The following is a 21,351-nucleotide window of genomic DNA, read 5'->3' as shown; positions in this document are numbered from 1 at the left end:
TTCACTGCCTCAACCCCCGCCAGCGCCACCGCTGCTGCGGTCATGCCTTTCACCATGCCCTATATCCCGGGAGCGGCCTGGCTACCCCAGTACTCAGGGGAGTCACATACCCTGCATGACTTTAGAGAAAAGCTGGATAGCCTCTTCCAGGTGTATCCCCTCACAGAAGAGCAAAAAGTGAGCATCCTGGTGGCCCAATTAACCGGGGCAGCCCAAAGGGAGGTAAAGTCCTGGCCACCTAGGGGAAGGACTGTTGCAGGGATACTAACCCGGCTGAGGGACACCTTTGATACCCGCACCTCAGCCGAGATCAGGCTTAGATTCTACGGGTGCAAGCAGCGAGCACACGAGAGTATAAGGGACTATGCCCTGAACCTACAAGAGGCCCTGAGAGCCATTAAGCAGACCGACCCTGACGGCGTGGGAGACGAGGACAGGCTGTTGACTGAACAATTTATAGAGGGTTTATATTGCAATGCCCACCGAACCCAGTTGCGGGCAATGGCCTTACAGGACCCTCATCTGGGATTTGCACAGTTCAAGGACAGAGCCATCCGGGTGCTCCGAGAACCGGCACCAGGTGGCGTTGTGACCCACAGACGCCCCACTACCACTTACCACCAGGAGGCGGCACCCTTGTCGGCAGGGCCTGTGGGAGCTGATGCGCAGGCTTTGAACAATGACCCGGCTCCAGACCTGCACCATCAGGTCCAAGAGCTAGCTAAAAGCGTTGCCGCGCTAACCCGAACTGTGCAGTCTTTACAGGTTTCCACTCCGGACCGGAGGACATCCCGTGGCGTCGACCAAGGAGGACCCCACCGGCCAGAGGAAGACCCAGCGACCGATACAACGAGGACGGACAACCCATCTGCCGCCGCTGCAATCAACCCGGACATATGGCAAGGTACTGTCCTTTAAACTGGCACAACCTGGGGTAGAGGGCCAAACCCCAGGAAAAAGATCATCAGGCCCATCGAACTGGTGTGACAAATATGTGGGAGGACGTCCAGTCTTGCCCGTGGTACTGGATGGTATCCCCATGAGTGCCCTACTGGACACCGGGTCACAGGTTACCACTATCCCGTACGTGCTCTTCAAGCAGTACTGGAATGACTCGGATATCACCCGCTACCCTGACGACGACTTGAGTATCATCGCCAGCAATGGTCAGCCCGTGCCACAGATTCACAGATTGGATTTAAAGAGGTGACCATTAAAATCGGTAGAGTCGAATTGGCGGCACAGGGACTGATCATTGTAGACATTGACAAGCGCGAGAGTCACCCAAAGATAACTCTAGGAACTAATGTAATTGAAAATTGTCTTGCAGAGGTGATTTTCCTTTTACAGCAGGTTGCCAAGAACGCCAGCTCCGGCCAGCAGCGAGTGCTCCAGAAAGAGATCCGGGCACTGATGCGACGGCAACAGATAGAACTCTCCGGTGGTGAGATTGGTAGCGTAAGAATGTGTGACCCTTTTCCTATTGCCATGCCCCCAAAAAGTGAAATGATGATTTGGTGCCGGGCAGCTATTGGTCTGAGAGGTAGAGATTACCAGGCAATGGTAGAACCAGTTTACTCAGACAGTAGGCCCACCATTTTGACAGCACGGGGGGTGGTCAATGTACGCCATGGGAGGGTGCCCGTTCGCATAATAAATATCGGGAAGAGGGAAGTGTACCTGCCCCGGTATGCCACGCTAGCCAAATTGTATACCATCAATCAAAATTCCATACAGTCCGTAGAACCCTTGCCTCCATCTTCCCCGGAGGAAAGTAACGGCTCTAAGGAAACAATGGAGGACTGGTGTCAGCAACTACATTTGGGTACTGACTCCACTCCCTCACACCAGAGACAGGGAGTCTATCGGGTGGTTCAAGAGTACGAGAGAGTGTTTAGTAAACACCCGTTAGACTTCGGGCGAGTCAAGGGGGTAGAACACCACATCCCCACGGGAGACCATCTTCCCATAAAAGAGAGGTATCGACCCGTACCCCCTGCACACTACCAACACGCCAAGGGGATGCTTAGGCACATGAAGGAGGCTGGGGTGATCAGGGATAGCTGTAGCCCCTGGGCAGCTCCACTAGTCTTAGTCAAAAAGAAAGACAACACCATGAGGATGTGTGTAGATTACCGGAAAATCAACCGTATCACACACAAGGATGCGTACCCCTTACCAAGGATAGAGGAGTCTTTGGCTGCTTTAAGATCTGCTAACTTCTTCTCTACCTTGGATCTCACTAGCGGGTACTGGCAGGTTCCTGTAGCAGAGGCGGACCGGGAGAAGACCGCATTCACCACCCCGATGGGACTTAGCGAGTTTACCTGCATGCCGTTCGGACTCTGTAACGCACCAGGAACCTTTCAACGATTAATGGAGTGCTGTCTGGGCCACAGAAACTTCGAGACGGTCCTGTTGTACCTGGACGATGTCATCGTATATTCCAAGACTTATGAGGACCACCTGAAACACCTGGCGGAAGTGTTCGAAGCTCTGGCAAACTACGGCCTAAAGGTAAAACCCTCCAAGTGTCACCTCCTAAAACCAAAGGTGCAGTACCTGGGACACGTGGTGAGCGCTGACGGAGTGGCTCCCGACCCTGATAAGATCACCGCAATTAAGGAATGGCCAAGTCCCTCCAGTGTAAAGGAAGTGCGGCAGTTCCTCGGGTTGGTAGGCTATTACCGCAGATTCATCCCCGGTTTCACCAAAAAGGCAGCTCCTATGCAGGACCTCCTGATAGGCCAGTCCCGGAAGGCCAAGAATCAGAAGCCGCCCTTCAAATGGGAGAAGTTAGAAGAAGAGTCTTTCCGCCAGCTGAAGATGGCCCTCACGGGGGATGAAATCCTGGCGTACCCTGATTACAGCCAGCCCTTTATCCTCTACACCGACGCAAGTAACATCGGGCTAGGAGCCGTACTGTCCCAGATCCAGCAGGGGAAAGAACGAGTAATCTCTTACGCCAGTCGAAAACTGCGACCCACCGAAAGAAACCCTGAGAATTACAGCTCATTTAAGCTAGAGTTCCTGGCAGTGGTGTGGGCAGTCACCGAACGCTTTAAGCACTACCTCGCTTCTTCCCAGTTCACCGTGTACACGGATAACAACCCGTTGACACACCTGGACACGGCAAGACTCGGTGCCCTAGAGCAGAGATGGATGGCCCGTCTGTCCAACTACGAGTTCACAATCAAATACCGGGCAGGACGCTCCAATACCAACGCGGACGCCCTGTCCAGGATGCCAAACCTACCGGACGTAGGAGAAGATCCAGAGGGACTGGAAGAAGTCGAACTCCCCGCGTTCCACCGTCATGGGACTATCCAGTATTCCCATCGGGTAAGGAGTAAGCAAGCCGCTACGTTTAACCCCTTGCCTCACTACAACTGGGAGGAAACGCAAGACAGTGACCCTGCCGTCCGGCTGGTGAAGGAGATGCTGACTCGGCCAGAGGCTCGCCTTGACCCAGACGCTCCGGAGGAAGCCAAGCAACTGTGGGCTGAGAAGAGTCGACTGTTCCTTTACAAGGGGAAGTTGTGCCGCAGAATGGTTAACTCCCGGACGCATGAACTAATCTGGCAAGTAGTGGTGCCACGGAGAGACGCAGCCATGGTGATGGAAGCATACCACGACGGGGCTGGACACTTCGGATGGAAGAAACTGGAGTTCCTGCTGCGTGGGCGGTTCCACTGGGTAGGCATGAGGGGAACCATCGAGAGGTGGTGCAGAGACTGTGGCCCGTGATACCTAAGAAGGAAGGACCGTGCCAGCCAGAAGACTCCCCTGCAGTCCATCGTCACCCGGCAGCCGTTGGAACTGGTAGCCTTGGATCATGTAAAACTGACCCCAAGCAGAAGTGGCTACGTCTACGCGTTAACCATTGTGGATCATTACTCCCGGTTCTTGGTTGTCGTCCCCGTTAAGGACTTAACGGCTCAAACAGCAGCTAGAGCCTTCCAGCATCACTTCTGCCGCCCACACGGGTACCCGGACCAAGTGCTGACGGACCAGGGACCTGCCTTTGAAGCGGAGGTCTTCCAGGAATTCTGCAATCTGTATGGCTGCCGGAAGATAAGGACGACACCCTATCATCCGCAAACTAATGGACTTTGTGAGAAAATGAACCAGGTGGTAATGGATCTCCTGAAAACGTTGCCCCTGGAAGAACGCAGTCTGTGGCCTGAGAAGCTGCCCGATCTGGTGGACCTATACAACCACATCCCGGTAGGTTCCACCAACTGTACCCCGGCTTACCTAATGAGGGCGAGACCTGGTAAGTTACCTGTTGACCTGGAAATGGGAGTCCTGACACCCGAGGACACTTCACCAGAGGCAGACTGGGACACAGAGAGGCAGCAGCAGTACCGGAAAGTACAGGAGAGCGTGGAGCGAAGTCTCTGTCAGGCTAGGGAAAGACAAGAGAAAACTTACAACCAGTATGCTCCCGCTGTTCCCCTGGTACCCGGAGAGCAGGTCTTGAAGAGGAAAAGACGGCTCCACAAGTTGGACGACCAGTGGGAGAAGGACCCGTACACCGTACTGCCCTCAAGCCACGAGAACCCGAAAGTCTGTACCATCAGTAAAGACGGAGGGGAGACCATAGCCATTGTATCCCGGGATCACCTGAAGAAGTGTCCTGAACAGCTACGGAACCCTGAAGAGGAACAAGAAGACCATCGACCCATAGAGGAAAGGGAAGATATGGTTAGTACTGTGCTCGGAGACTTCCCTCGGTCCTGGACTCAAGTCAATGGTGCAGTTGTGGTACCCGTCCTCACGTTCCTCCAACCAGCATCCCAAGTGCCTACGGAGCAACAGGTAGAGCTGGAAGAGCAGCCGGTCCAGGAGGCAGAAGACTCCACACAAGCAGAACAGGAGGATCAACCCTCTGCTTATAGTGAGCCTGCCGTACCCCTAGTGAGCCAAAGAGCCGGTAGACAGCTGCCCAGTTTACCCTTGACAGCTCCTACACCCTGTAGTTCAGGGCTAGACAGTCAGCTCCGTAGGTCCACTAGGGCCACTAGAGGCCAGTTACCCGCACGTTGGAGGATTTGAAGTGTATAAACTGTTTTATTTGTGGTTACCTGTTTTTCTTGTTGCTTGTGTATAATTATGTGTTTCTAGTTATTTATAGGAGTCCTTGGTGGATTTACCGGGAATCCTTGTACATGGTTGGAGCGTAACCTAGGAATGGACTAAAGACTGTTAAGGACTCGGGGCAGGACAGACCCCTACCTGGTTACGTCTCCCTGTTTTGGTGAAATGGACACCTTTGTTTTCTTCAAAGACTGCACCCGGTTGCGGACACGCCGTAACCATCTTTATGTGTTTTTCTTATTGTATTATTATTGTTTATACCTTGTTATGTTTTTCTAAAAATATGTTTAGTCCCGGAGTACTAAATTTCACTAGGGGGGAATGTGGCACCCCAGGGGTCTGGTTTCCACAGTAACAGCAATGTTATGTCTGAGAGCAGGTGGGAGGTCTCTTGGTCAGGGATCCTGTGCATGCCACACCTCCTGCCCAGTCCTGGGAGGGGAAGAACTTCCCCTATATAAACCTAGGGCTGAGGCAGGGTTAGAGAGTAGAGAAGAAGTAGAGACAGAGAAGAGAAGCAGATCTAGGAAAAGAACATCAGGAGCTCTGTGGGAGCAGTGCTATAAGGAGTCAGGGGCTGGCAGCTGCAGAGCTCGCCCTGACTGAGAAGCTATCACCGGACCCGGAGTCCGAGGCTGTGGGGACTAATCTTTACCCAGCAGCAGAAACCACCCGGCAGGGGATTTCAGGTCCTCTGGCCAAGAAACCCGAAGGCACGGTCACACGCGTGGGACCAGCACCGCCGTCGTGGAGCGGACGCCACTAGAAGGCCCCGAGTCACCGGCCATACGGGTGAGCACCACACGGTACACTCAGGGACGTGGGCTACTTATACCCGCCTCTAGCAAGGTAGCCAGAAGAGTACAGTCAGTTTGGGAGGCCTACAACTCCGCCTGGCCAGGGGAGATCCCATCTGCTCAAGGACTGACCAGGCCCCGATCGCTAGCCAGTACTCCGGGAGGGTCTATCTTTATCACCAGTAAAGACCCTGAATTACACCGCATCGTCTCTGAGTGATTCCTGCTACCCCCATCATCCACGTCGGCTGCCCTGAGGCCATACCCCTCCCGTTGGGGGTGATACTATCACGCTGCACAATCCTACCACCGGCCTCAGCGGTCTGCCCTGCAGCGGCAGCTCCTTCGCTGCATTCAACGGGTGGCGTAGTCGTCCAACATCTACCGCTAATACATCGCCGCTCAGTTTGACTCCCTGGGCACGGACCGGGTCACCGCCACGAGACTACAACCCTCAACAGATCCGGCTCCGAGTAAGCTCCCGTGCGCGCGATGCCGCACGACGAAGGCCCAGGGGTGCGTCATCTCTATGTCCGTTTCCTCCCTTTTGCTGCAGTGTCTGAACCAGCACTTGGCTTTACCTAGGCTCGTTCCTGTATTACGTTGCAGTACAGTTCTTGTCTGAACTGTCTCCTGGCCTCTTACCTGTTTCATCTCTGTGTCCGTTTCCTCTCTTTTTCTGCAGAGTCTGAACCTGCACCTAACTCCTACTCGTTGTCGCTGTACTTCTGTTTGTGAGTTTGGAGTCCACTCGCTACTTCTTTGCAAGTACCTTGTGTGTATCTGGTTCTGCCTTTCCCTTCCAGTCTGTTCTGTGTGAACAGAGCCCTGTCCCCTCTGCTCTGTCTTTGCTCACCGCTTTGGCGGTTTATCTCTGCTCTGCCTTACTTACCGCTCTTGCGGTTTCGCTCTGCTCAGCCTTGTCCACCGCACCTGCGGTTTCGCTGTGCTCAGCCCTGTCCACCGCACTTGCGGTTTCGCTCTGCTCTGCCTTGTCCACTGCATCTGCGGTTTCGCTCTGCTCAGCCCTGTCCACCGCATCTTCGGTTTCGCTCTGCTCAGCCCTGTCCACCGCACTTGCGGTTTCGCTCTGCTCAACCTTGTCCACCGCACTTGCGGTTTCGCTCTGCTCAGCCTTGTCCACCGCACTTGCGGTTTTGCTCTGCTCAGCCTTGTCCACCGCATCTGCGGTTTTGCTCTGCTCAGTCTTGTCCACCGCCTTGTCCACCGCACTTGCGGTTTTGCTCTGCTCAGCCTTGTCCACCGCATCTGCGGTTTCGCTCTGCTCAGCCTTGTTCACCGCACCTGCGGTTTCGCTTTACTCTGCTTGATTACCGCATCTGCGGTTCTGAACCTGTCTCCTAGTCTGGCTGGACTGACCTGTTTCAGGGCCCGCACGGCTTCCTGTAAGCGCCAGGCGTAGTCCCGGACACTGTCCTCAGGTTTCTGGACACAGTGGTAGAACCTCATCCGGAGATCTGTCTCAGTGCGGTTTTCAAACACAGTTTGCAGTCTCTTAAAGATGATGGATACTGATTTCTGGTCTGCGGCTGGCCAGGTTTAAACTTCCCGCTCTGCGGCACCAGTCAATTGTCCCAGCACAACAGCAGCTCTCTGTTTACCAATCAGAGAATACATGTCTAGCACACTGCATATTTTTCTCTTGAATCTGGACAGGGTGTCTGGTTTGCCGTTATACTGTGGAAGCCATTTCGCTCCAGGGATATACAGCAGGGCCATGGGTATCAACGGGGTCACGATCCCTGCTGGTGGAGCGGCCGCTCCGGCCTGTGCAGCGCCGGGCGCAGGTTGGGCATCTGGAGCGTTAACCAGTGCTGCGGCGGCTTGCTGGTCGTCGGCCATTGTTGCACCCCCTAGTGAACCGGAGCCTACCTTCTTCACTGTCTTATCAGGTAGGCCGCAGCTCCGTGGGCGACGGTCTTCTTCCAGGACCTTGCGTCGCTTGCGTCTGACGTCAGAGCATTCTCTGGACTCCTTCCAGGACCTGACGCTTCCTGGCTCGACGTCAGGGGCGGGGCGTGTCCTAGGCTTCGCGCGCTTCCAGCCCGTACGCCTCTCCGATTCCCGCGGTTACGCCCCTCTTCTTCCCGCGCAGCGACAGGAAGACGGTGGACAATGGCGGGAAATCTCGGGAATGGTGGGAAAACTTCAACACAGTGAGTAATACAGTCTCTTAAGGCACACAGTACCCGGTGGCAACGGGCACGGAATCCTTGTTCGTGACGCCAAAGCTGACGCTCCCCCTGGGCCGTGGGGTACTCGGCAGTCGGGCCTCTGGTTGGATATCACGGTAGCCGGCCCGGTCCGTGACCCAGGGCGGTCAGAAAAAAGGGGGATATTTACAGGGGATTTAGAAAGTTTGTGACGCCACCTGTGGAATGCGGCTAAAGGGTGCCGCCGCTGCGGAGCAGTCCTCTGGAGCTGGTGTTACGGCAGCAGGGATGGTGTGGCTCTCCACAGGTAGAGCTAGCTCCAGGGCAGCGTGGGGTGTAATGGATGGTGGTGCAGGGGAGAGACGACAGGACGGTCCCGGAGGAAAGACGGACACTCACATGGGGGTAAGCTTCAGAACCTTTACTGGTGATGTTGCAGGCACGGTCCAGGGTACTCTGGACGAAGGGCGCACTTTTGGACTCTCCCCAGTGAGCGGTTATAGGGCCTCCTGATCCGTTGCTTTACTCGCTAAGCTTCTGACCTGCCTGGAGCTAGACCTAGCTTGGTTACTGTCTCTCTTTGCACCTGCTGACCTGGTGGTAGGGCCTTCTCTTGGAGATCACTCTCCCTGGACGCTGGGGCCTCCCTGCCTCCTAGCCCTGGTACTGTAATCAGCGTTTGGTGAACCTGGGACCTGTAGTCCTCCAGGGGTTCCGATGGTTCCTACTGGCTGTAAAGGGTCCCTGTAGGCATGGACCCGGTGTCCAGTATATATATCGGGGTGAGCCTGGTATGCTCCTCTGCCCCCTCGCTACTTCTTCCTTCTCCTCTCGCCTTCGGCCCACTCAGGGCCCTCACTAGGCCTTCACACGTGCTGTAGGCCTTGGCTCGCCTAAGCACAGCAGCCAGCTTGCTGCCTCTTCGCTGCTCTCTGAGCGTCAGCACACTCTCTGCTCAACTCTGAGCTCTGTCTGAACTAAACTCACTTCAGACTAACTCTCTCACAAACTCTCTGAGCTGCCTGGCTCCACCCTCCCTTTATATATCCCTATCAGGGCTCCCTCTGGTGGACTGAGGTGGTAGGGTGGAGGTGTGTGAATGTGTGAGGGCCTCTTGTGGCAAAGTCCATTCATGCACCCTTCTGGGTTCTGTGGCACCAATGCACAGCAGGGAGCCACAGCTCCTTGTTCCTTGTCTAGTGTGGCGCCCCTGCGGGTTCAGTCACCACAGAGGTACTGCATCCGTGGTGCCTCACTCTCTGGTAAGGAAAGGGTACAGCCCGGGACCCCAACACCTGCATCCAACACTACACTGCTCCAGGCCGGCTGGAAGGGCAAGATGCACTGTGTTCTGCTGAGCCCTGTCCCTGGCTCGAGTTAGGGGGAACCAGAGTGAGGGGGAACAAAGTAGTGGGTGTGGGTGGAGGAAGGAGTTTAGGGGAGCATTTGTTAGTATAAATAGGGGATCCATCTTAGTTAGGGGGAGTGTAAAGTAGTGAGTCTGAGAGAGAGGTGTCTGTGTCTAGTAAGAGGAGCAGGTGCTCTGCAGGAGCTCTGCTCCAGAGGGGGCCTGGTGAATGAGGCCCAGTGGAGGAGAGAAGAGGAGGGGAGCAGAGGAGGAAGGCTCCGGTAACTGAAGGGGTACGGAAGGAGCAGGAAGCCACCCGTACGCTCTAATCTGTCAAGTGTCAGAGGGACCAGGCCCCAAGAAGGGAACCGGTCCCTGGTCTAGTCGTGTCGCTTCAAGCCTCGGCTAGGAAACCGGAGGCTTCTGACTTTTATGGTGCAGTTGCCATACTCGCATCCGAGTAGCCAAGAAAGGTAGCCATGTAGGATCAGGGAACTTCAGGTGACCCTGAGGGATCCGAGGACGCCATCTTGGGACTCAGTTTGTGAGGCGCAGGGCAGGAGGGAGAGACCCAGCGCGGAAAGTCGGCTGAGGAAAGGAACATATAGAAAGGGGGTCCCGATAAGTACTCCCGAATTGCCGGAGGGACTTCTGAACCCCTGCTTGGTGAATGCAGCGCGACGCGGGAAGCGGTAACGTGTACAGTGTACCTGAGGAATCTAAAAAGAACTGTGAGTAAAATCGGACGACTGTACTCCACTGTCTCTGTCGGTTATTGCCGCTGCGCCATCATTCCTCCTACGTTACTGTGGCACCCCTGAGGGTTCAGTCGCCACAGAGGTACTGCACCTCACCCAGAGGTGAGGTATCTCCTTCTCTCAGGTAAGGAGGGAGTGCTGCCCGGAACCCCAATATCCACATTCAACACTACACTGCTCCAGGCCGGCTGGAAGGGCAAGATGCATGTGCACAGTGCTGACCCCTGTCCCTGGCTGGAGTGGGGGGAACCCAAAGGTAGGGGGAACCAGTAGTGGGTGTGGGTGGAGGAAGCAGTTTAGGGGAGCCCCATAGAAGGAGGTATAAAAAGGGAAGCCATCTTAGGGTGGCAGGAGAGAACAGAATGAGCAGTCAGTGAGAGGAGAGAGTGAAGACAGTCTGGGAGCAGAGTCTCCTTAGGAGCTCTTCTCCACGAGTAGGGCCTAGTGCTAGAGGCCCAGGAGGGGAGCAGAGGAGGAAGGCTCCGTTCTATTGAAGGGATCCCAGGGGGTATGGCGAGTGCAGGACGCCACCCGTACACCCCGAATCTGTCAGAAGACAGAGGGATCAGGCCACAAGAAGGGGACCGGCCCTTGGACCAGCCGTGTTACTTCAGGTCTCGGCTGGAAAAACCAGAGGCTTCTGTCTTTTATAGTTCAGTTGCCAAAGCCTCATTCTAGTTACCGTGAGGGTCAAGTAGGTCCGGAAACTCCAGTTTGACAGGAGGGACTTCAGAGCACCCGAGCGGGACTGTGAGTGTGGAAGCGCAGGGCAGGAGGGAGAAGACCCAGCGTGAAGTCGGTCTAGAGAGGAACACAGGAAAGCGGGGTTCCGTCAGGTGCTCCTAACCTACCTGAGGAAGAGCTGAACCCCCGGTCTGGTGAAAGCAGCGCGACGTGGGAGGCCGGCCCCCCCGCAGTGTATCAGTGGAATGTACATGAGAACTGTGAGTAAAGACTCAGATGACTGCACCGCACTGCCTCCGTCCATTATTTCAGCTGCGCCATCACTCCGCCTGCACTACAAGTCCCAGCATCACCACCCATCAAACTCCACACTGCCCCGGGGGCCCGCTCCACCTGTGGGGAGCAGAAACACCTCAGCTGCCATCCCATCACCCCCCGGAGGTCTGCAACAGCGCTGGTAAACCTTACCAGGTACCACAGGTGGCGTCACAAACTATTTATTTTATTTTTCCTATCCAAGTTACAAATTCCCTTTTTGGTTGACTACCCTGGGCCACGGACCGGGCCAGCCACTGTGACATATCCCCCCCACCAGCATCCATAGGCCCGGTTGCCGAGTACCCCATTGCCCCGTGGGCGCGTCATTACAACGCCCTGCATCCCATCTATCAACTCTGCCCTGGGGGCCCGCTCCGCCTGTGGAGAGCAGAAACATCCCAGCTGCCATCCCATCACCCCCGGAGGTCTGCAGCTGTGGAGCCCCTGAGGGTTCAGTCGCCACAGGGGTACTGCACCTCAGAACGAGGTGTGGTATCTCCTTTTCCAGGTAAGGATGGAGTACTACACAGGACCCCAACCACACACTCAACACTACACCACTCTAGTTCTGAAGGGGGCCTAAAGCACCATAGTGCTGCCCCGGGCCTGAATGGAGGAGTTGGAGGGAACCAAAGTTAGGGGGAACCATGTAGTGAGTGAGGGTGAGGAAGCATTTACCTAAGCACTTCTATATAACTGGAGGCCATCTTAATAACAAGGTCTTTGGTCGTGGGTCTTTGGGACGGCAAGTCAGCACAAGGCTGCAGCCGGCTGAGGGTCCAAGGTCCCCGGTCTCAGGCCTCGAGACGGGGGGTCGGGGCAGAGTTATAACCGGCTCTGTCCCCGGTCAGGGTCCAAGCAAGAAGGCCCAGGAGGGGAGCAGAGGAGATAGGCTCCACAGGCGAAAGGATCTCAGGGGGTGCGGACGGAGCGGAGTCGCCACCTGCATATGACACGCCCCCTGGGCCTGTGCTGTGCAGGGGGATACCCGGAGCCGGATCGCTGGGGGTTGTAGTCCTCCGTGGCGGTGACCCGGTCCGTGCCCAGGGCGGTCAAACCAGTGGCAGTCTATTGGTGTTATAATAAGTGTCCGACTACGCCACCCGTGGATTGCGGTCAGTGGGGACCGCCGCTGCGCTGCAGACCGCTGAGGCTGATGTAGTTTGTGCAGCCGAGTATGGAATAACTCCCCACGGGAGAAGTATTGCCTCAGGGCAGCTAGTGTGGATGATGGGAGTGGTGGTGTGAGCGTCCCAGTACTAATGGTGCTGGTGCGGCGATGAAACACAGAGACGTGTGGTTGCAGTTCCCAATGCTTTACTCACAGTTCTTTACTGGTCCTAGTCACCTTGGTACCGGCGGTGACTGCCCAAGCCGTGCTGCGTCCACCAGGCAAGGGGCTCGACCAACTCCCAGGCAATTCCAGAGCGTGGCACAGGGCTCCCTTCTCTTCCTTTCTCTGGCCGTGCCCCACCAGTGACTCTACGTTTGTCCGGCTGCCTCGGGCCTTCTCTGGGCACGCTGATCTCTGCGTCCCTGACCCTATATGGTGTGCCTTCCTGGTAGGTGTAGTGAGGGGTCGCACCGAGATATAGTCATGACCGCCGGTCTTTGGCTGAGGATTAGTCGCCTCCACCAATTTGGGATCCGGTACCCTGTTCTGCCAACCCGTCACCCGCAATCTCCTGGGTCCTTAAGGTTCCTTCTGCCTTCGTGTCTCTGGGCCTCTCTTGGTGTTCTGTTCCTTTCTTTCTTTCCTTTCTGTTCCTGTCTTTTCTGCTGGCTCTGGCCTCACAGGCTAGGCCCGCCTCCGGAGCAGAGCTCCACAGAGGCCCTGCTCTGTCACTTCCTCTCTCAGACTGAACACTGTTCTAAGATGGTGCCCACCTTATATACCTCCCTCTATGTGTGAGCCCAGGTGACTAGCAACCAATGGGCTCCTACCTTAGCCCAGAGACCCACCCCTATCTGCTCCTACACCACTGGGTATTCCACCCCCCACCCCACTCCAGCCAGGGACAGATGCTGTCGTGCCTGCACTTCTGTCTAGTGGGAGCACCGTTGACCTGTCCCTCGGAAATGGGGTGTGTGTGGTGCATGCTGCTTACTGAGCCCTAGTCCACACTCCATCCTTACCCGGGAGTGGAATATCACACCTCTGGTTTGAGGTGCAATACCCCTGTAGCAGCCGAGCCCTCGGGGTGCTACATTCCCCCCTGGTAAATCACAGCACGTCCTCGGGCTGGAAAGAATAAAAACAATTTAAACATACAAATTTTTAGAATGCATTTGCATATAAGACATTTAACCAAAAACTCATCCCTTTATGGGAGGTACTCTTTTCTTTCCAACGTTACTGGTGTAAACATTATAAGACTTTCTTCATACACGGAAAATACTATAGGCTCTTTTAGCAGCAAATTAAACTTTTTCAGTATAAGACATTCTTAAGTAAAACATTTTTTTTTTTTCAAAAACACATTCTTGAGTTCTGGCCGCCGTGCAACTTGCGACCAGGTGTTCTTTCTTCTTAGGGGAATGGCTGCTCTCAGTCCCCAGCCAGATTAGGAAAAAGGGATGGCTGTTCTCAGTCCTCAGCCTGGTTAGGGATTAGGGGCACACAGGTAACAGTCCCTTTAATAACTCCACACTAGTCCCAACGGGGACCACACTTCAATCATTTAACAGTTTCAGCAAGTTCTCATAACAGTTCTTGTACCCTGACGGGTAACTATATACAGTTCCACTTTACCGTTCACTGGTAACGGTGTCCTCCTGATGCTTCCTTCTTGTACTCTTCAGACCCGTCCGGGTCCTCTTGGCTTTCCTCGGTTAGCCGGTTGACGTGGAGGGCGTACAGTCCTTTTGCGCCTGGGGAGTTCAGGCCTTGCGACCGGGCCTGGAGAGGGCCGCAGTTGATGACGCCCGGGATCAGAGGGTGCGACTTTGGGCCTGGGCGCGGGCTGGTGGTGGCAGCGCCCAGGGCTGGAGGGCTCGGCAGCAGGGCTTGTTGCGGGGTCTGGAGCAGGTCTGCAGCGCCCGGGATCGGCGGCTCCACCAGGGGGCCCGGGAGCAGGCTGACGCTGGCAGCGTCCGGGACAGGGAGACTCCTCTTACCTGCTCCCGCGACCGCTCCTGCATCACGCGCCTTCTCCTGGCGCTGGTCGGGGCCCGCGACGGCTGGGGCACTGCCGATGCTGGGCAGCTTAGTCTGCTGCCGGTCCGCCATCTTGCTCTCCGTTCCTGGTGTCCTCCTCCCCCCTGGTGGACCGTGGCCTACCTTGCGTTGATCTTCCTCCGTAGGCCGCGGCTCCGCAGTCGATCGTCGGGGTTGAGGACCTTGCGTCGCGCTCCTGTGACGTCAGCGTTGCTCCCTCTCCCTTCCAGGATCTTACGCAGCGTTAGTGCGTGGGGCGGAGCTTCGGATCTCGCGCGCTTTCGGCGTCCACGCCCCTCTTCTTCCCGCGCGGCGTCCCGAAGATGGCGCCCGATGGCTGGAAAACGACTGCGGATGGCGGGAAACGACCCAAGATGGCGTCCGTTGGCGGGAAACGATCCAAGATGGCGTCTGATGGCGGGAATCGGCTCCGGATGGCGGGAAACGACTCCGGACGGCGGGAAACTTCTGGAAATGGTGGGAGACTTCTTTTCCAGGTACATGTACAATTTTCTTCAGGCACGCAATACCCGTTTGTGGCGGGTTGGTCTCGATCCTGCCGACTACGCCAAAGTTGACGCGCCCCCTGGGCCTGTGCTGTGCAGGGGGATACCTGGAGCCGGATCGCTGGGGGTTGTAGTCCTCCGTGGCGGTGACCCGGTCCGTGCCCAGGGCGGCCAAACCAGTGGCAGTCTATTGCTGTTATAATAAGCGTCCGACTACGCCACCCGTGGATTGAGGTCAGTGGGGACCGCCGCTGCGCTGCAGACCGCTGAGGCTGATGTAGTTTGCGCAGCCGAGTATGGGATAACTCCCCACGGGAGAAGTATTGCCTCAGGGCAGCTAGTGTGGATGATGGGAGTGATGGTGTGAGCATCCCAGTACTAATGGTGCTGGTGCGGTGATGAAACACAGAGACGTGTGGTTGCAGTTTCCAATGCTTTACTCACAGTTCTTTACTGGTCCTAGTCACCTTGGTACTGGCGGTGACTGCCCAAGCCGTGCTGCGTCCACCAGGCAAGGGGCTCGACCAACTCCCAGGCAATTCCAGAGCGTGGCACAGGGCTCCCTTCTCTTCCTTTCTCTGGCCGTGCCCCACCAGTGACTCTACGTTTGTCCGGCTGCCTCGGGCCTTCTCTGGGCACGCTGATCTCTGCGTCCCTGACCCTATATGGTGTGCCTTCCTGGTAGGTGTAGTGAGGGGTCGCACCGAGATATAGTCACGACCGCCGGTCTTTGGCTGAGGATTAGTCGCCTCCACCAATTTGGGATCCGGTACCCTGTTCTGCCAACCCGTCACCCGCAATCTCCTGGGTCCTTAAGGTTCCTTCTGCCTTCGTGTCTCTGGGCCTCTCTTGGTGTTCTGTTCCTTTCTTCCTTTCCTTTCTGTTCCTGTCTTTTCTGCTGGCTCTGGCCTCACAGGCTAGGCGCGCCTCCGGAGCAGAGCTCCACAGAGGCCCTGCTCTGTCACTTCCTCTCTCAGTCTGAACACTGTTCTAAGATGGTGCCCACCTTATATACCTCCCTCTATGTGTGAGCCCAGGTGACTAGCAACCAATGGGCTCCTACCTTAGCCCAGAGACCCACCCCTATCTGCTCCTACACCACTGGGTATTCCACCCCCCGCCCCACTCCAGCCAGGGACAGATGCTGTCGTGCCTGCACTTCTGTCTAGTGGGAGCACCGTTGACCTGTCCCTCGGAAATGGGGTGTGTGTGGTGCATGCAGCTTACTGAGCCCTAGTCCACACTCCATCCTTACCCGGGAGTGGAATATCACACCTCTGGTTTGAGGTGCAATACCCCTGTAGCAGCCGAGCCCTCGGGGTGCTACACATACCTTATTCTGGCCCAGCCAGACAGACCCTGCCGCAAGAGGGGGTACTGGTCCCCGATTATCTGACTTTGCACTTTACGTCTCTGTCGGAAAAGTCCGGAGGCTTATGTGGATCCCAGGGGGATACGGACGGAGCGGAGTCGCCACCTGTATGCCCTAATCTGAATTTATCCAGAGGAACCCGGCCTTACGACACGTTCTCACCACAAGTCACCAAGAAGGTCACTCAGTCGGTCTGGGAACTACACGTTACCCACAAGGGACCCACAAGGGACCTGTACGGGACTCAGTGGGGGACACAAGGCGGGAGAAGTTGAACAAGAGAGGAACACACTAGAGCGAGGGTCCTGTCAACTGCCCCTGAACTATCTGGAGAGTGCTGAACCCCACCCTGGCGGCCGCAGCTCGTCGTGTGACAGCAGAGAGAAACTCTGAGCTGAGTAAACACTAAAGTGAGTAAAGACTTGGATAACTTCAACTACCGCCTCTGTCTGTTCTTTCCTCCGAGGCTCTGCACCTGCCAACGCTCTACTCTACACCCTCTCTACACTGCCCTGAGGCCCCGCTGCACCTGTGGGGAGCCGCACCAACCAAGCTGCCTGAACACCAGCCTCAGAGGACTGTTGCAGCGCTGGTGATCCTCACCAGACACCACGAGTGGCGTCACGAACATTCCCCTATTCCATTTAACTTTCCCCCTTCTTTTAAGAGTGACCCCAGGGTACGGGCCCGGGAGCCGGCCACTGCGACATCCCCCCAAGGTCAGGCAACAAGAAGGCTCGGGCGCCGAGTCGCTCCCCATCCCCTGGGCGCGTCATCTCTCCCTGGCGTCATGAACAGGATTTTGTGCCCGCGGCAACGGCAGAAATCTACAGTTATATGAAAAAGTTTGGGCACCCCTATTAATCTTAAGCTTAATGTTTTATAAAAATTGGTGTTTTTGCAACAGCTATTTCAGTTTGATATATGTAATAACTGTTGGACACAGTAATGTTTCTGCCTTGAAATGAGGTTTATTGTACTAACAGAAAATGTGCAATCTGCATTCAAACAAAATTTGACAGGTGCATAAGTATGGGCACCCTTATCATTTTCTTGTTTTAAATACTCCTACCTACTTTTTACTGACTTACTAAAGCACTTTTTTGGGTTTTGTAACCTCATTGAGCTTTGAACTTCATAGCCAGGTGTATGCAATCATGAGAAAAGCTACTTAAAGTGGCCACTTGCAAGTTGTTCTCCTGTTTGAATCTCCTCTGAAGAGTGGCATCATGGGCTCCTCAAAACAACTGTCAAATGATCTGAAAACAAAGATTAGTCAACATAGTTGTTCAGGGGAAGGATACAAAAAGCTGTCTCAGAGATTTAACCTGTCAGTTTCCACTGTGAGGAACATAGTAAGGAAATGGAAGAACACAGGGACAGTTCTTGTTAAGGCCAGAAGTGGCAGGCCAAGAAAAACATCAGAAAGGCAGAGAAGAAGAATGGTGAGATCAGTCAAGGACAATCCTCAGACCACCTCCAGAGAGCTGCAGCATCAACTTGCTGCAGATGGTGTCACTGTGCATCGGTCAACTATACAACGCACTTTGCACAAGGAGAAGCTGTATGGGAGAGTGATGCGAAAGAAGCCGTTTCTGCAAGCACGCCACAAACAGAGTCGGCTGAGGTATGCAAAAGCACATTTGGAGAAGCCAATTTCTTTTTGGAAGAAGGTCCTGTGGACTGATGAATCCAAGATTGAGTTGTTTGGTCATACAAAAAGGCATTATGCATGGCGACAAAAAAACACAGCATTCCAAGAAAAACACTTGCTACCCACACTAAAATTTAGTGGAGGTTCCATCATGCTTTGGGGCTGTGTGGCCAATGCCGGCACTGGGAATCTTGTTAAAGTTGAGGGACGCATGGATTCCACTCAGTATCAGCAGATTCTTGACAATAATGTTCAAGAATCAGTGATAAAGTTGAAGTTACGCAGGGGATGGATCTTTCAGCAAGACAATGATCCAAAACACCGCTCCAAATCTACTCAGGCATTCATGCAGAGGAACAATTACAATGTTCTGGAATGGTCATCCCAGTCCCCAGACCTGAATATCATTGAACATCTGTGGGATCATTTGAAGAGGGCTGTCCATGCTCGGCGACCATCAAACTTAACTGAACTGGAATTGTTTTGTAAAGAGGAATGGTCAAAAATACCTTCATCCAGGATCCAGGATCTACTAAATATTAATGTCACTTTTCTGGTGAGGTGCCCATACTTATGCACCTGTCAAATTTTGTTTGAATGCAGATTGCACATTTTCTGTTAGTACAATAAACCTCATTTCAAGGCAGAAACATTACTGTGTCCAACAGTTATTACATATATCAAACTGAAATAGCTGTTGCAAAAACACCAATTTTTATAAAACATTAAGCCTAAGATTATGGGGTGCTCAAACGTTTTCATATAACTGTATACCCATTGCCACCGGGTACTGTGCGCCTTTCCTAAAGACTGCATTTCCACATTCAATGTGGCGCCCGCCCAAGAAGAACGGGCGCCATTATATGCAGGGAAGACAACAACTTAAGACCTCCCATCGTGGGCCAGGTTCTCCAATGGCGTCAAAAGCACAGACCGCCCCTTGCAACAGAGACTGTCCGCATAGTTGTGTCCGTCAAGACGGATGGGACGTCCCAAGGAGTGACCGTCTATCAGCAGCCGATGAACCGCCCCCGAAAGAGGAGGAGAAAGAGAGGGAGACAAGGTGTGGTCTGGGCAAGTCTAGAAAGACCACACCTGGCAGCCGCGATGGAAGGAGAACAGGATGTGCCCTCCGTCGCTGGCCCACCAGCAGCCACCTCCCTCACCCTGGAGGGATACAGCATCCATTTAACAGCGGAGGAGGCCGACTTCCTCCATGGCGAGACGCAGGACCTGACCCGCCGAGTTGAGGAGGCCCAGCGGAAAGCGGTCGCGAATGGAGAGAGGACCTGCTGGAGAAGCTTGCGGCCCGACGACAAGATATGTCGCACCCCACCAGCGATGTCCCAGCCCAGGCGGAAAAGGAGGAAAACCAGGAGGCCGTGTGCAGCCCAGGAGCGGGTAAGAGAGAAACCCCTGACCCGGGCGCTGAATGCGCCGACTTGCTCCTGGACCTCCTACCGTCGCCTCCATCCCCGGGCGTCACCGTTTGGGAGCAGTTACTGGCCCCGGAACCTGAAGCCCAAGCCGCCGCAGCCTCCGAAGGCCTGCTACCCCTCACGCTCCCGGAACCGTCAGCACCTGCCCTCGCCTGGGTGTACATGCACCCGAACTCGGACTGGTCCGCGAAGGTGGAGGACCAACAGCGGCCCCCGTTAACGCCGTTGCCAGCAACCCCGGTTGCCTGCCCAGGAGGGGAGGAATTTAGATGGGACAACCAGGGGGGAGATCTAATGGGGTTTCCCCGGGAGACCCAAGCTGAAGCTCGACAGCGGCAGGAGTTTTGTAAACGTGAGCTCCTCCAGCTAGAGAGGGAACGACGTGCCCGGAGGGTCCGCTGTGAACAACTGGAGGTGTGGTCAAAAGCCGCCAAGGCCCAAGTCAGACAGGCGGAGGCCTCCCGTCCCAGCTTCCGGGAGGAAGGACTTATCGTCCGGTTTCACCAGGAAGCGGGATGGGGCTTCATCCGCAGCCCCCAGTTCAAACATGATGTTTTCGTCAATCGGCGTAACGTTGAGCCCCACTTGGAGCAAGGCCACCCCGACCGCAATCTTTACCCTGGAGACTTGGTCTCATACACCCGCCACCACGGAGTACGTGGGTGGTACGCCCTAGAGGTGCACCGGGTGTTTAAAGAAGATGCCCCCCTGCGCACTACCACGGGTGACCGGTCTGGATCTGTGGGCAAGCACGAGCTGTATCCCCGGTGAGGATACCATCACTAGTGCGGCACTGGAGACTGGACTTCCTTACCTCCCAGTTATTTGTATGTTTACTAAGACATTGTTCCTGTGGACAGTGAGCAGCCAACAAACTCTATTGTATATAGTTTGCACCTATTGAGGTGCCCTCTATTGGTTTTATACGCACAACACCAGACCTCAGAACAAAACCTGTCTGGCGTGGCAGAATTTGGGGTCCAACTCAGGATCACCATGCACTGCAGCCACCCCAGGGCCTACGTGGAGGGTCTGCTTTGGACAGGTCCCTCATGCTGCTGAACTTGCACTTCTACAATATTTTCTACTGTTTTCAATATATACAATGCTTTTATATTTATCACGTATAACCTGCAACGTTAAGAAAAGTGCCTCCCATAAAGGAAAAATTGTTATTGTTTAAAAAAAAAAAAAAAGAAGCATTTAAATGTTTGAATGTCTGAAATATACCATGTCTTTGCTCTATTGCAGCTCGCGGACGTGCTGTGTTTCACCAACCAAGCGGCCTGAACACCAGCCTCAGAGGACTGTTGCAGCTCTGGTGATCCTCACCAGACACCACAAGTGGCGTCACGAACATTCCCCTATTCCATTTAACTTTCCCCCTTCTTTTAAGAGTGACCCCAGGGTACGGGCCCCGGAGCCGGCTACCGCGACATCCCCCCAAGGTCAGGCAACAAGAAGGCCCGGGCGCCGAGTCGCTCCCCATCCCCTGGGCGCATCACAGCAGCGCTGGTAACTATTACCAGAAACCACAGGTGGCGTCACGAGACAAACTGTTAACAAAAGCACTAAAACCCCTTTTAAAGAGTGACCCAGAGGACGGGTCCGGGAGCCGACTGCCACGACATCCCAAGGAGGTAAAGGCCCGGGTACCGAGTTTCCCCCATATATTCCCCCTGGGCGAGTCACTTATGTGACAGAAGGGTCTTTGAGCCACCTTAGGCGCCAAAGCCTAGTCTGGTACCTTTACACCCTCTATAGCTATCTCCCTATCCAGCAAGAGATCCAAGGGTCCATAAGTATGTGGTTAGTGTCACGATTCTTCCTATTTGAGTGTCTGGAAGCAGTAAATGACAGTTCTGCCGTCCAATCTAGGAATGGGGCGTGTTGAGCTGTCAGTGGGGTGATGGACAGCTCAGTCATCCAGTCGGATGCTGGGTCGTGCTGAGCTGTCAGTGTCTGGAGTAACAGTCTTGCTGTACAATCAGGACCAGTGTGTGCCAGGGCTTCATCTATGCGTCTCTTGTCCATAATAATTACC

This window comes from Phyllobates terribilis, unplaced genomic scaffold (genome assembly GCF_046119375.1).
Source record: "Phyllobates terribilis strain yellow unplaced genomic scaffold, ASM4611937v1 Scaffold_3__8_contigs__length_932513732, whole genome shotgun sequence".
In the NCBI taxonomy this organism is placed as follows: domain Eukaryota; kingdom Metazoa; phylum Chordata; class Amphibia; order Anura; family Dendrobatidae; genus Phyllobates; species Phyllobates terribilis.
The sequence above is the reverse complement of the archived record's forward strand: the minus strand, read 5'-3'. Positions refer to the sequence as shown.